Consider the following 15,980-nt stretch of genomic DNA (forward strand, 5'->3'; position numbering starts at 1 on the left):
CAGGAGTCATGTGTGAAACTTCAGTACTTCAATGTGAATGGGTCCTGAGCTCCCCCTGAGCCCCAGGCGGGCCAGGCCGAGCGTTTTGCACTAATGTGTCCCGCGGCGGACGTGGGTCGGGAGCGTTTGCGGACGGGCGTGGCTGATGATTGTATCTGCCGGGCGCTCCCTCCGCGTCCAGAATGTTCCGTGGGGCGGGCGGCGGCGGGCCTGGACTCGGAGGGGCCGACCAGAGTGCCTTAGCATCTTCTGATCATTTTTCCCAAGGAAAACCAGTTAAAACCGGACCCTCCCCCTCCTCTGTTTACAAGACGACTAATGCCTGTCCTGTGAGCGTGATCCCGACTCACCCAGACCCTGTAGAGCGAGAGACAAGCCACTCAGTATTTATGACGCGTCTGCACCTGACCCCCAGCTTGACTATTAGCAATACACATACACTACGTAGACTAACACAGAGCTGAGTTAGACTCGCGCCTTTCTGAGGAGGAGAGAAGGGACTGGACCCCGTCGGGGTGGACGTGGCGGGCGGCCGGCCCGGCCCCCACCCTCGCCCACCCTCCCTGGCGGACAGGCTGTGCCGCAGGAGGCAGTGGGACGGAGTGCAAAAGGTCCAGAAGCAGGGATGGGGAGATGGGACGGGATACCGTGAGCTGGCGGGGCCGTCCAGCCGGCGCGCCTCGGTGCTTGAATTCTGTCTTGTGTTCTGTGCCGTGTCTGCTGTCACCCAGAGTTCTCTGTGGTCGCTTGACTTCGCGTTGGATTCACGTGTCTTGCCTTGCCCCCGACTGTGGCCGTGGCTGCGGGTGCGTGGCCGCGGGGAGAGACGGTCTTGGGAGCCCCCCAGCTGCGGTCTGGTCTGTGGCGTCTGGTTCTGGGGCGGTTGTGTTTGGAGCTGGGAGGGGGGCAGGGGGTGAGGGCTGGGGGAGGACGGGGACTCTGGGGTGCCCGGCCCTGACTTCCCCTTGAAGGGCGGAAGGTTCTAGTACCAGCCCTGTGCCATCCCCGGCCACTTACTGCTTAGCTCCCCCTCTCGAGTTACTTTTATGGAAGTATCTTGATGCCAGTGGAAGGCCGATGGCCCATTAACCACCTGAAAACTGTGAGAAAACCTCTGTTTGCCTTTGCCAGCAGTGAATCCTGCACACAGAGCTGGGAGTCTGGAGCTGCTGTTTCAGAATGTTGCTGGGGCGTAAGTTTGCCCTCCCGTCAGCCAGGCCACTCCGAGCGCGTCACCTGCCGCCTGCCGGAGAGCGCTAGGGCTTTGGTACAAGACGTTTCTAACGCGCCAAAAGGTTTTGGGTTTTGTTTGTTTGTTTGTTTTGTTTCTTTGGAAAAAAAAAAACATGCAAAGGAAAATTACGCAGAATCTAAAGCATTCGGATTGGACAACCTGCTTGAATTCCGATCAACTCCTTCGTTGTTAGCGTTTTGCACATGATTGTAATTTTTATGTCAAAAGAAGCCAAAACTTGCAATACTATTTTTAGCAGACAAAAAAAAAGAACTAAGTATAAAATGTATAAATATTTTTGACTTGAACATTGGATGGCACTGGGTGCAAACAGACCGTTCATCCTCCGGACGGAGCGTTTGGGAAAAAGAGCCTTTTTACAAAGACACGGTTCCTGTCCAGTCTGGGAGGGGTTAAGTCCTGCTGTAACTCACGACTGTTAAACAATAAATAAATGAAATCACTGTTCCTTGTGCCGTGGAGCAGGTTTGTTTTCCTAGAACCACCCCCGCCCCCGTCCGCGGCCCCCCCACAGCGAGCAAGCTCGTCCCCCACCTTCCCGCAGGTGCGTCCTCCCTCCTGCCGGCCTCTGGGCCCTGCCGCTCAGCAGAGTCAACACTGTCGCCTTTGCTGCCGTACTAGCCACAGCCTGCGGAGACGTCCACCGGCCAGGAAACCCCGGGCTTGCGCAGCGAGTGGAGCCCGAGCAGGACGTGGAAGTCCTTGCAAACAGAAGGATGTGATCGTTACTTGTAAAGCGCTTTGTAAAATTCACATTTACAGAATAATAAAGTCAGTTCAAACCCAAGTGGCTTGCGCTTTGCTCCGTCAGTGGGACTGGGGGAGACATTGTGGAGCCAAGGAGAAAGCCGGCTGTTGGGCGGGGTGGCCCAGCGACCCAGGACATCCCAGGAGCCAGAAACACAGGTGGGGGCAGGGGCCCGCCCAGGCTTGCTGCCCAGCAGGCGCACTCACCTCCCCTTCCCCCAGTGACGTATCTTGCATGGGAAGGGGGCTGGGTGGGCAGGATGCGGGGAGGGGGTGTCACATGCCTGGGGCAGGGCCTTGGGCTGGCCTGGGAGGGGCCCCTTTTCTTCGTATTGTCTGCAGACTAGGAGAGCCACCTCACCTGGCTCACCTGCCTGCCCCCCGCCAGGTGTGAGGCTACCTGCTTCCGGTCCCCAGCTGCCCCCACGTGGACAGAGGGGGAATTGCAGATGAACGGCAGGTCTCCTGGCCTGACCGGGAGCCCCTGGTGTCCACCGGGTCCCTGCCAGGCCTGGAGTCCTCAGATCCAGGCCAGGCCACTCCCTGCCTCCTTTGTTTCTCTGCTGTGTCTGCAAGGACGTTTTAGCGCTAGGCCCCTTGTGTGTGCTTCCCACACCCGGACACCTGCGAGGTGGGCTCCTGTCTTCCTTCTCCGCTGCACCACTGGTCTCTGGCTGAGCTAAACCATGAATGTATTTGCTCCCTTGTTTAGCGAGCTTGTCCCAGGGACAGGGTGCTTCGTGGTGACGTCCCCAGAATGGGGTCCCCTGTATCCACGGCACATCACACTCTCTCCCCGGGAATGCTCAAGGAGCCCGGCCCTCACAGGGCTGGGGAGCTGCGTGTGCGTGTCCCCACCCTGCTGCTGAGCCCAGCTCTGGCCACGGGGACAGCTTGCTGCTTCGGTCTTGTTTCCACAGCCACCCCCAGCCCAGCTGACCAGTGTCATCTCGGGCCTGTGCCAGCCCCTTCCCACCCACGCCTCCAAGCTGCTGGACAGGGTGCAGACCCTGTCACCTCCCTGGGCTGGTAGAGACACCTGTCTCTGGGCCACGGGATGCCCACAGGCCTCCAGACACCCGATCCAGGCGGCCTAGGGCCAGCCGAGGCCCACGCGGGACGGGAGTACGAGGAGGGTCTGGGCTTGGAACCCAGTTCTGCTGGGACCTGGGACATGGGGCCTCCTGGTGTTTCAGGAGGAGCAGCCGGACACCTGTCGGCAATCCCCCCGCCGCCGCCCCTGTCGTTCAGCCGGCCTCCCTGCCCTCACAGTCTGGGGAGAGACTGGCTGAGGCGTCAGAAGCTCAGCCCCTCCGCTCAGCCCTTTGTCCCTCCTGGGCGGAGGGTGCGGCTCAGCAGGACCAGAGGCTCTGCCCGGGGAGCCCTTTGTCCCTAGCATAAAGGGTCAGAGCCCCTGGGGTGGGGGTGATCCTGAGCCTGTGGAGGAAAGGCCTGCTGGTCCAAGCTGTGTGGAGGTCAGGGTGAGGGCCTGGCCGGTGCAGGGGGCGGTGCAGGGGGAGAGCAGGGAGGAGGGGGGGCGGGGGGGCTGGGAGCTCCCGGTCGTCATTGACGAGCTTTGTTCTTCACAACCCCACCGGGTGGGCACCGTCCGTCCCTGGAGGGGGACTGCGGGCCTGCACTGAGGACCCAGGGCCGTGCGGGCAGTGGCCTCCACTGTTGCCCAGGAGGCTTGGGGCGAGGCAGTCTCAGCTCTGCGTCACATCCGCTCTATCAGGTGGCCCAGGAGGGCTGGGCAAGAGGGTCTGTCGGGAAGTGGACACAGACACTTGCGCAGGGACCACTGGGGGATCTCTGTTGGGACTGAAAGGGGAACAGTGGGCCAGTGGGCAGTAGATTAGGGCCCTGGGCCGGGCAGGGAGGGATGGGGTGCTGAGATCCCCCCAGCTTGGAGACATTTTGGCTACTGCACACACGGGACGAGCACACGGGGTGAGTAGGAGGTGACAGTAGGGCTTTACGGGGGTCTGGCCGCCTGTGTACCTGGTGGGGGGTGCGATGCCATTCCCCCCTGGTGCTGCTTCTTGGGCTCCCCGAGAGTGTCTGTGGCCAGGGGTGAGGGCCAGGGCTGGGCCGGGGTAAGGTGCGGGTTGGGGCACCCCGGGTAGCCTCAGGGGAAATGCAGCCATGAGGGCGGGCTGGAAGGGACCTCTGGTCCGGGGCTGTTCTTCTGGCCCTATGACCCACCTCGAGGGGGTCTCCATCAGTCCAACGGAGGCCGTCCTGGGTGGGCCGGGGCTGTGAAGGCTGCTGTGATCCCAGGTCCCCACCCAGAGCTCCCTGGGCCCCCTTGCAGGGACTGGGCCTACAGAGAGAGGGTGCAGGGAGGGCAGAGGAACCAAAGTGGGCAACATTCTGGCCCAGGCGGCGCCGGCGCCGGGGGTCCTCCTCGGGTTCCCCCCCACCCCTCCCACAAACACAACCCACACCAGGGAGGTAGGTCTCACTGAGCAGAAGCTGCTCCCAGCCCCCATGGGACCCATAATTGACTAACTGCTCCAGACAGACTGCAGAGCTGGGAGATGGATGGCGTTGCCTCAAGGGGTGGGGGCGTCTGGAGGCCCTGATTTCCCGGAAAGGCAGCCTGCTTCTCCAGGGCTGGCCATCAGGGGCAGGGGAGACCAAGGCCTTGACCGGGGCCAGCCAGGCTGGGACAGAGCCCGTGTCCCAGGCTGGGTACATAGCCTGGGGCCGGCCGGCTCCTGGCTCCGCTCCCCCCTTCCTGGAGGGGTGGGCTGGTGTGTGGCTGTAGCCCAGCTCTATCAGTTAAGGACAGAAGCCACCCTGGCAAGGAGCCAGCCATGTGTGTCTCTCTTGCCTCCCTGTGGTGGGGCAGGTTCTGGCAAAGGGCTCCCCCAGCAGCACTGGGCACCCGTTCAGGAAGCAGCTCTCCCTGGTATGGGAGGTTCTGGGGGCCCCATGCTGGCAGCCCAGAGGGGCCCCACCCGCTTGTAAACCACCTCTCAGGGCATCCAGCTCTGCGGCCCTCACCCTGCTCAGGCCCTTGGCCAGCCCTTCTCCTGCAGCGGGGCAGGGGCAGAAGTTCACCCCCAAGGAAGAAGTCATGGCCCCCAGCTAGGGGGCTGCACTTGGGCGGGAGGGCGGAAGTCACCCCTAGTGGCAGGGTGTTCAGATACAGGCCCTGGGCAGCCCCCAGGGACAGTCTCAGCGGCAGGGATGGGGAACGTGACCTCCACGTGTCCCGGAGGTCTGGGTATCCGTCCTGAGCTGCCTCCTGAGGCCCCTCCTTCCGCTGGGCCCACGGAGGCCTGGATGCCGTGGACCCTGAGCCATCCCGGAATGAACACTCCTAGCCTCCCTGCCAGCTGGGACCCTGGTGGTTCAACTGTCCCGTCCTTCATCCACCAGCTGGGCCCCTCTCCAGGCCCCCGTCCTCGACGCCCCAGTGATGTGGCGCTGAAGGGACTCTCCGGGTTTGAGGTCCAGCTTAGGGCCACGGACTGTGAGACTGGCACGTGTCTGCCCATCCCCGAACTGCGGCTTCGGTCTCCAGACTGCAGGGACTCTGCAATGGGCCCTGCCCACAGGGCTCCCCCGTCCCTCGTGGGGAAGCCACCCTTTCCCCTGTGCCCTATGGCCTGCAGAAGCTGAGGCCTGCAGAGGGGCGGGGCCGCGGGACACAGCCTCGCCCTGGGCCCACCCCCGCAGGCGGGGATGGCCCTGAGGGCTGATGCCCCAGGCAGCGGCCACAAGTTGCAGACCGGGGCACGTGCTCCCACAAGGCACCCGTGCCACACAGACAGGGGACCAGGGTCATATGGAGGGGGATTGGGGTGCAGAGCTTGAGGCGGAGAGGGATGGCCTTTGGGCCAGGATGGACTCCAGGCCTCAGGAAGGGGCTCCAGGCTTGGACTGGCGGCTTCTTTCCCTGCCCACGGAGTGGGGGTGAAAGGGAGGGCTCTGCTCTTTGTCCAAGGACGAGAGACGAGACAGTGGGGTGGGAGAGGCCGGGGGGAGGGGAGGGGAGGGGTAGGGGGGGGAGGGGAGGTAGGCAAAGCTGGGCTCACCACCTGGAGGCTCTGCGGGGCTGGAAAGGGTCCCCGTGGACTCAGGGACCAGCTGCAGGGGTGTTGGCCTCTGTCTCCACATAGGCCCTGGGCAGCCACTGGGCCTTACAACCCCACGCACCCCTTCCAGTGCCTCCTCGGGCCGGGGCTCTGTGCAGACCCAGAGCCTGCCTAGGCTGGAGGGCTGACTTGTGCCCTGGCTTCAGCCCTGATGGGGACTCCAGTCCCAGGGGACATGCCAGGAGGACGTGCACTGCCCAGTGCTGGTCCCAAGAGCATCTCCAGGACTGAGTGGGGGAGGCCCTCCCGCAGGGGACCCTGGACTTGGGCTGGAAGGGAAACGTCAGGCCACCGCAGCTGAGAGAGCAGGACTGGCAAAGCGCGCATGTCTGGGAGGGAAATTAGGACCTGATGCCAAAATGCTCGGAAAAGCCCGGCCTTGATCGGATGGGCTTTGCCGTAGACCCACCCCAAGTGGGAATACATCAGTGATTAGGCCTAAAAGCTCGGGCCATTTAGCTTTTATTCGATTGGCAGAGAGGTCTTCTGTGCCCTCTGCTTTTTGCCGTTTGATTATATGTCTGTGCTCAGGATGCGGTCCTGGAGTGCAGGCCGCCTGCAGGACTCAGTGGGATGGAAATCAGTTTCATCAGTGAGCAGTCGATTTCGTGAGGACTGTGAGGACGGAGGCTGTGGTCCAGGCGGAAGCCAGCTCTGCAGACTTGGAACTTTCTGAGGACACACCTGTGTGGAGGGACCCACGCAGGAGGAGCCGTGGCTGGAAGGGGAGGGCGCGGGGCCCCTGGGAGCACCCAGGGCCAGTGGTTAGAGGGCTCCCTGCTGCTTTCTCCCTCCTTGGCCTTGGCGAGCTCTCAGCTCCTCTGGGCCTCAGTCCCCCCCACCCCACCCCCGTCAGATGGAATCTGGGGAGGAGTAGAGGGCAAGACAGCCATCCAGCAGGCCAAGGGAAGGGATCAAGGAGCCAGTAGACTCCCCGTCCCAAGCCCCCAGGATGTCCCCACATGCCCTCCCCCCATTCCCAATGTCCGCATTCATCCGTGAACCCCGACCCCTGCAGACTGTGGGAGGAAGGTGCTCCATCCCCCCCAGGCCTGTCCCCCATCTTGTCCCCCTTCCAGAGAGGTCCTGGAGTCAGACCCTAGCCACACAGGTGCGTGGAGAAGCCCCCGTGTCCCTGAGTCCAGTGTCCAGGGTGGGCTGTCGGGAGGTTTCCCCCCTGCAGATCCTGCGGGCCCACAGGCGCCCACGGTGTGCTTGCTGGACACCCTGCGCGTCTCCAGGGTCCATGGTGCTCTGGGCAGCAGCTGAGGACCAGGAAAGGCGTCCTGCTGGGGGTGCCCCAGAGCGGGCACTGAAGGACGTCAGGGCAGAGGCCCAGCAGGAAGAGAGATGGGGTGCCCAGCCCTGGAGAGAGGAGGTCTCCTGTGGCCTTGAATGCCAGGGCCAGGACACCCCATCTCCTGGCAGACTCCCGGTCTGGTTCTGGGGTTGCGCTCCCTGAGACAGAGGCCCGGGCGGGCCTGCTGGGGCGGGGGTGGGGGGGCGGCCCCCAGGAGCCACAGTTGCACGGGCGGGCGAGTCCCAGAGCCCCGCTTCTGCGCTGCTGAGTCACGTGCGCCCGGCGTCTGTGTTTCGTGGAGCAGATGGTGGGTGCAGTAACACTTTAAATTAAGGATTCTAGAAGCACGTTAAATTTAGATTTAATAAGACAGTTATTGTATGGAAATTAAAGACCCATTGATTATTCTTTGATTATTGAGATCCAGGCACCTACCTCAGAATCAGTCGCTGGAGCTGAGGTGCAGAGGGAGCGGGGCGTGGGGTGTGGCTTCTCTGGCCTGCCCCGCCCCCGCCTGGAGTTTCCCGAGCCCAGTCCCTCCTGGCTGACCTGGAGCACAGGGTGGAATCCCGGGTTCCTTCAGCCTGCGGGGACCTGGGGGAGGCGCGGGGAAGGCTGGGGCCCTTCTCAGCATGAGGACGTTGCGCCGCAAGGGACATTGCCCGGGAGGGGCCCCTGCGGACCCAGGTTGCCAGTTAGGAAACTGAAGCCTGGGCCCCTCCCCCTCCCCATCTCTCTCTGCTCCCTCCTCTGCCCGACTCCATCTCCCACCCCCCCACTGGAGTCTCCTCACCCTCCTGGTGGCCTGTGGACCCTCCTGGGGTTCTCCCCGAGATGCTCGCCATCCCTCCCACACTCACTGGGACCCTGCTGCGCACTGAGGTCCCAGGCTGTCTTGGGGTGGCTGTCAGGGACATGCCCTCCCCGTCCGTGGGAGGCCGGTGGGCAGCGTGACGTCGGCCTCCGTAGAGAGTAGGGCTAGGACAGGCTGGGAGGCAAGAGAGGTTGCCCTCTACCCCTCCCCAGAGGAGGTCGGTCAGCTCAGCCCACCTGGCAGCCCACCTGGGAGGACAGAGAGAGAAGAGACCCCTGGCAGGGGATCCAAGGCTCCTCCCCCAGGTCTCATCCAGGTGCCCACCACCCTATGGCCCACAGGGTGGCCACCCTGACTGTCCACAGAGGTGGGGAGGGGAGAGCTTGGAGGGTTTGGACCCCAGCCTGGCACCAGAGCCCAGGCCAGGCTGCCAGGGGTGGATAAGGTGGGGAGGGGAGGCTCCCCCAGCATCCCAGCCCCCAGGGGATGTGCCCTCTGCATCTGCGCCTTGCCTGCCTCCTCCCGGTGGGGATCTGCCTGTGGGCACTGCTCACTTCTTCTGTTTAACCAGCGCGGCTTCGGCTGGGAAGCTGTCGGTGGCAGTCTGCAAACATCCCTTCCCGCCTGCCAAGCGGCACCAGCCGCCAGCTTGGCTGGCAGTCGGCTCACACAGGCTGCCCGGCCTGGCACGCGGCTTCTTGCCCGTGGCCGGGGAGGGTGTCCCCTGCTGCGCTCCGGGTCTTGTAGCCCCACGACAGGGCTCTGGCCCCCACCTGTCCCCCAGCCTCATCCCTGGGGCAGCCTCGGCAGACCTGGGAGGATGGGGAACCCCGCGGCTGGGAGATGCTGTGGGAGGAATTACAGAACTCTGGGGAGACGGGAGGTGTGGGAAGAGATGAGAAGCTCTAGGAGGGAGCAAGTGTCCCTGAGGTTTGGGGATAGGCCACCTCTTGAGGTCAGCCTTGTGCCAATGCCCAAGTCCCCTTCCTTCCCGAGACACTCGTGCCGACACCCGCCCTGGCTGGAGGGACTCCTAGGCCCTGGACCTTCTCAGCGGAACTGGGCCCTTCGGAAAGGAGGTCTGCCCAGTGCCGACTGCAAGATGGGCCCTCTGTGGGCATGAGGGGCTGGCTCGGTCTCACTGGGGTCAGACTCGGGCATGCTGGCAGGGCAGCCTCTGTGGGGGACCGGAGCCCTGGCCCCACCACTCCCCTGCAACCTAGACTCCCCTGGTTGGAGGGAGAGGTTTGGGGCTGCCTGGAAGCCCCCCACTCTGGTGCTTGGAACCCCCTAGCCTCCGACTGCTCCCAGGGCCCCAGGAGCGTCCACGCTGTCCACGCTGTCCACGCTGTCCACGCTTAGCTTTCAGGAGTGGGTTGCATGATTCAAAATTAATAATCTTGCTGTCTCATGGCCTCATAATTAAGTGTCCAGTCATCTGATTATTGTCAGAGAGCAATTTGTCCTCCAGCAATAAGGACAGCCTGCCGACGGCGGGGCCGGGAGGGGCTTGAACCCCTCCGCCCGCAGCGCTCACCCCTCTCGGGCTGGTGGACCCTCAGCCTCGGCTTTCTTTGCAGCCACCCCGGGGGCGCAGCGGCGTGCTGGACGGTCTCGCTGCATCTGGGGCTGCTGGGCAGAGGGGGCCAAGGAGTGCTGCAGGCTCCTGGACGCTGGGCTCGGTCAGGCTCGGGGGCTCCGGGAGCGCGGTGCCCCCAGCACCCATTTGGACGCGTGTGAACGCAGCATGCTGAGGCTGGCTCTCTGGGGCCGGGGGCTTCGCGTAGGAGCCCTCACCGAACCTGTTTCTCCACCTCCCTCTGCGGTGGCTGAGGGGAGAGACCGTTTCTGCCACACGGTGGGTGGAGGGGCCATGTGTAGACCACGGCCAGCAGCCGGCCCTGGGGTCTCTCCTCATCTGTGTCTGGGCCCCGGCCTCCAGAGACCTGGCAGCCAGGTCACTGGGAACAGAGTCAGAGGCCCCAGGGGCTCGTGAGGCCCGCGCCCAGGTACCCAGCAGAAGGCAACCACAAAGGCCCCGTGGTGTTCCCCGGCCTCCGAGGAAGCAAGGCCCGGGATGCTCAGCTCCCGAGCCCGCCCCTTCGCCTCTGCCCCAGGCCGGAGGACAACGGAGGACAACGGAGCTGCTCGTCTCACAGGTCCCCTAAGGGCCATGCCTCACCATCCCTGCAGGCTCCAAGGGGTCCCCCAATGGGGGAGGAGCATCCCCTTGGGCTGACGGTGAGTCCCCAGCGGGCAGGAAGCACAGAAGCCTCTTGCACACCCTGAACCTTCCCTGGGAGGAAGGAGGGAGGGGCCCTGAGCCCGCAGGAGCTGGCTCTGCACCTCAGATCCCCTCGGGCCGGTCCGTGCCCGCCCATACAGCCCCAGGCATAATCCATATTCCTTTGAACATTTAAAAATTAGGGCCAGAATAAAAGGGTTTTTTTTGAGGGAGGAGAAAATGTGAAATAATGAGCTAACAAAAGGCTTTTGGTCAAACATAATCTTCTAACAAGGATGGAGTCTACAATCGCGGTTGTTGGCCGAGTTTCCTTCCAGGAGCAGTTAAACGCTCCACGGAAGGGCAGAGCAATGAACGTCTGAGCTTCTGCTGCACATTTGAGCCCAGCAGGCCCCTGACCAGGGGCCACTAACCCGAGCGCCCTGGGCCAGCAGCGGTGGCCACTCCGGGGACGTTCACCGGACCGCCCTGCCGAGCCGCTGGGCCACATTCAGCCCTGCAGGACCGTGTGGGGGTCTCGGAAGTCAGGGCGCAGAGCAGGGCTCAGGCTCACAGCTGGCCGGGCCAGCCACGCTTCCATCCAGTCCGACCCTCTCTGTCCGCTTCTCCAGCTCTCCGCTCCTCTCCCAGCCTCAGTCTCCCCACGAGGAGCAACTGTCAGGCGTCTCCTGCCCTTACTCGTGACCAGCATTGGCCGGGCAGAGGACGCTGCTGCAACCACAGCCCTGGGGTTCGGGGGAGAGGCTGCAGGGTGCTGTCTCCAGCCCTGGCCACCCCTTCCCAGCCCCTTTCACCGCCCCTCCCCCCACCCCGGTACCCCTCCTGCAGGCTCTAGGCTTGACTTTCCCCAGGTCAGGGGTCGGGGGTGGGGGTGGGCAGTGGCAGGGGAGAAAGGGCAGGAGTGACAGCCTGTGGTGAACGGTGCTGGTGCCAGCGTCTCAGCCTCTGACATCTGGTGGGGGACAGCTTTGAGGGGAGGGTCGCGGAGCACAAGGGGACAGCCTGGGGCAGGAGACAGGCCCGCTCCCGGGTTTGTGGACCAGTTCTCTGGGCCTGGGAGAAAGGGATGCTCTCCCCAGCCCCCAGGCAAGCTCTGGAGTCACCTCCTCCTGCTTCTTCCCTGAATTGTCTGGTCCCAGAGGGCCAGGGCGAGGGGCTAGTGCCTTTCCTACACCTCGACCCCTTATAGTACAAAACCCTGTGAAATGTCGGTGTTGAGAACTCTTATAAAGGTCACCTTGGGCTAGGGGGTGCCCTACCTTCTCAGGAGGCCCCCTGATCCCCATCTCAGGAAGTCACTGTGGACCAGCCGTCTGGGGCCAGCCTGGGATCCCCACTCCTGGTCCCACTGCCCGCCCTGCTTCTGAGCCAGCGCCCCGGCCGCAGATGCTCTCTCCGTGTGAGAAAGGCAAGTCGCTTTGGGTCGACTCCTGGTCTCCTCCTCTGGGCCCTGCTGCCCCTGGTGGATGGGTGCACGTAGGGTTGGGACAGGACGGGCACCTTCCGTCCTGCTTCGGCCCGTCCTCCCACCAGGGGCAGGTGGCGGGAGCAGAAGGTGTCCTGGGACCGCGGCCCCCACGTCATGCTGCGGGCCTCCACCAACGAGACTCAGTCTGAGCCGGATCTGCGAAGTCTCATACCTATAACTTTAAATTAAAAAAGCCATGTGCTGCTTATGGCTTCGCTGGCAGCTCCACACGGCAGCCCCATAAAGATCATATTCAGTACAAGCCATTATGTGCCGAGTTTACTCTATATACATTTCTAAATGGTTCAGCAAACAGCGGCCTACTTATGGGCAGGGAAGGAGAGCTGGTTCATTTGGGGTAACAAATGATCCTTGATTTGATTTTAAATGCAGTGACAGCCAAATTTATTTCTTATTTAACCACTTCCCTGTGCTGTTGAGAACAGGGCAGTACTAGGCGCCACAGCGCAGAGCGGGGTTTGCCAGCCGCCGGAAGAGGCGGCACGTAGCTTCTGTGCTCGGGGCAGAGCGAGATCGCGGAGCGCGGCACGTAACCGGAATGGGCATTTCTGTCGTTTATCCAGTAGCTGACATCACTATTTCTTCCTGCTTCCAATTTTTCAGTAATAAAAATATAGGCAATGTGATTCTCTGTGCATTACAGATAAAACATCTTGATTCTTTATTAAATATTTGTATTAATTTCAAGTACTACAAAGCGTCTGTGCCGATAAATCAGGCTCGGAGCAGGCGGTCGGTCCCCTCCGCTCGCTCTCCAGGAAGCGGCCCCTTTCTGAGCGCGCAGCCTCGGAGAAGGTTTCCGTATTCGCCGCCAGGCTCCCTGTGTCCCTGCTTTATGGCCGCGCGTCCGCACCACGATGGGCACGTGTTTGCTCCTCAAGGTCCAACGTTTCGGGCAATCGCTCCCCCGTCCCCAGTTTTGTGTCTATCTAATTAGGAATTACTGCCCTGGTATCACGCCTGGGCACCATCTGGGACATGTGACCCCTCTCTGCCACGAGAGCCATGGGGAGACTCTGCGAGCCATGGGGGCCGGGTCTGAGGACTGGGGCAGCCCGGGTCCTCCCGAAGCTCAAGAGAAAGGAGGGTCCCTTGGCCCCCTGCCGCACCCCCACATCTTCCTTTCACTCCTCTCTGATTCGATCGCTCCATGGGGCTTGGTCAAGGCAGCTCTGACGACAACACAATAGTGGGGACTTCTCTGGGTGGCCCTGGAGGGTGTCTACTCTTGGATGGGTGCAGGTCTCAACCTATCCCAGTTCTGGGAGGGGCAGGTGTCTGGGGCTGGGGCCCTGCAGACTCCAGGGGTCTCCTAGACGGGGGGGTGTTCCAGTGGCCCCGGGGCTGTGGCTGGGGAGCCAGCAGATGGTCTGCGGAGGGGACAGTGCGTATGGTTCACTGCGACCACTAAGGACACCTGTTACTCACAGTCCGTGCACCTGAGACATGGCCACCGCCGGGCCCCCTTCACAGTCCTCACCGCCCCAACCCCTGCTTACCAACCTGATCTGTGCACGCCAAGGCCCCATGGCCCCTCACCTCTGGGCCCTTGGCAGGCTGGGGCTGGGGGCTCTCTAGTCTCCACCCCCTGAATCCTCCACCGACTCCACGATCAGGGACTGTGGAAGGCTCAGTCAGGTCCTGACTCTGCCAGGCATGTCTGGAGACCTCCGACAAGCCCCGGCCTCTACACCCACCTTCTGGTCTGGAAGGGCTGCTGGGGGTCCTAGTGAGTGGGTGAGCCGCGGGTCAGGAACCCTGTCCCTCGGTCCCCAGAAGGATGCCTGAGGTCCACCTTGACCGGGTGATGCTTCAGGAACAGTCTGGAAGGCTTCATGGAGGAGGAGCTCTGGAGCAGGCCACGTGTCCAGCATGAGCCAGGCCAGAGAAGGGACAAGCTTGGAGGGGGCAGGGCATGGGCAAGGGGTAGAGCAGGGAGATGGATGGTGGGGAGGAGCAGAGGCCAGAGTCCCCGAAAGCCAGGGAGGATGTGTCTCTGGCTCTCTGGGGTCACTGTGCTGGGGGAGCACCCGCGGGACACCTAGGAAGCGGTGCCTGGAGGCGGCCACACGTCGGGACTCAGCACGAAAACTTCAAAGCTGCCGGTGTGTCTCCAAGACAATCTCGGAGGTGGCCAAGGGGCAGAGCGATTCTTGAACCCAGGTCAGGCCTTAGCCCGGGTCTGAGCGGCCCCAGAGGAAGGAGGGCTGGCCAGAACCACTGCCCAGTCCAGCCCGGGGTTGGGGGTCGGCCATGGGCAGGTGTAAGCCCCATGGGACACTCGGCCCAGAGCAGGAGGGACATATCTTCTGGGCTTCTGGGCGGCCAAGACATCCTCTGGGGGCCGGCCAGACAGCATGTGTCTGGGGATGGGGTGGTGTCCGGGAACTTCGCTGCCTCTGCAGAAAGTGCCTGCGTGGAGGAGGGAGGGTGGACAGGGTAAGGGTTAGGAACGTTGTGTTCCCACCACCTCCTGGGCAGGGACCTGATCTGAATGCCGTGTGTGCAGCTGCAGGCGCCTCCATGACGGCGGGGGGGGGGGGGGGGGGGGCCGGGCGGGGGGGGGGGGAGGAGGAGGGGACGGAGGTCGGGGAGGGTGGCTGGAGGAGGGGGAGAGAAGAGAGGTGGGGAGGGGTGGGGAGGGGGGAGACTTGCTGGGGAGGGGGGGGGAAGGGAGGGGGGGGGGGCCGGGGGCCTCCCAACGACCACTCCATCCCAAGCCCCGTGACCATCCCAGGGAGACCCCGTCCATGGCAAAATTGGATGACTGAAGTGGGGACCCCTCCAAATCCTGCCACCTCCCTAACAGTCTGGGTCCTGTTGGGGGAACGGGAGGTTGGGGGGTGTGAGCCGCCGGCACCCCCTTCTGTGCCTCTGTGTGCTCTTCTCTTCGTGGGACTTGTTCCCCCGGGGTGGGGGGTGAGCCCATGAGTGACAGGGACTGAGCACAGCCAGGTGGGCACCCACTACAGCCCATGGGGACCAAGGTCCCCTGCACCCCGGACCCCTGTGCCCTCCTGAGTCCCCCTCACCCACCCCTCCAGCCTGGCTCTGTTGCCCTGCAGATGGCGGCCCAGGGTGCAGATGGGCTGAGGGGCTGGGGTGCATGTCCTGCCTCCAGTCCCCTGCGGCCGTGTGACTGGGGGAGGTGGGGACTCACCATCCTTACCCATGAAAGCAGAATTCTCCTCGGGTGTCCTGGAGCTGAGTGGGGCATGGGTGGCTCAGGCCTCCTGGCTCTCTGCATAGGGACCGGATGAAGATGGGCCGACATTGTGTCCCTACTGGGTTCCACGTGGCCCCCAGTTGGGACAGACCATTGCCACCTGGGCTGCGTGCCAGGTTCCCAGCTGGCTGATGAGAGGCCGGTGCGCTGAGCCTGCTGGTTCCTGACTCACTCACAGCTGGGCGTCCCTGGGTTGGTGCCTCCGTGTTTGGTCGCCAAGGTCGGTGGCACACCAGCCCAGTGGGAGGAGGAGGGATTTGTGAGGCCCCTAGGGGCTCCCTTAACCCCCACAGGAATGGCCCCCAGAGGCAGCCAGCCTCCCCCTCCCCACCCTGGGAGCAGGCACCTGGGCTGGGCTCAGCCCCAGGACCCCCAAGGGTGGGAAAGCCACGGGGCAGCCCATAGAGTCCCGGGATCTGCAGGGAGGTTCCGGGTGACTGCACATCGCCTCCCCCTTGAGCCTCAGTTTTCCAGAGGCCCTGATGGGAGTGCACAGGGGGCCAGCGGTGTCACCCTCATGACCAACCTCCCCGGGGCTGTGGGGGTCAGCTGTCACCCCCCACACACCTCCTCCAAGTCCTGATCCCCTCCCCCCGCGGTGGCTGCAGAGTGAGGGCTCGTCCAGGCCGCCCTCACAGCCTGTCCTCGGGCTGGAACCTGTGAGGCCTCTGTTCCGGACGTGATGTCTACGGGGCTGGGCCCAGGTGTCTGAGGTCTTAGCCGCTGACAGCTGGGGTGACCCAGGGCTCTCTCGGGGCGAGCAGATATGTTGGAGAGGAGCCAGCAAGCCCCTGGCAT

Source organism: Enhydra lutris, unplaced genomic scaffold, assembly GCF_002288905.1.
Source record: "Enhydra lutris kenyoni isolate GAN:26980312 unplaced genomic scaffold, ASM228890v2 scaffoldscaffold13, whole genome shotgun sequence".
Taxonomy (NCBI): Eukaryota; Metazoa; Chordata; class Mammalia; order Carnivora; family Mustelidae; genus Enhydra; species Enhydra lutris.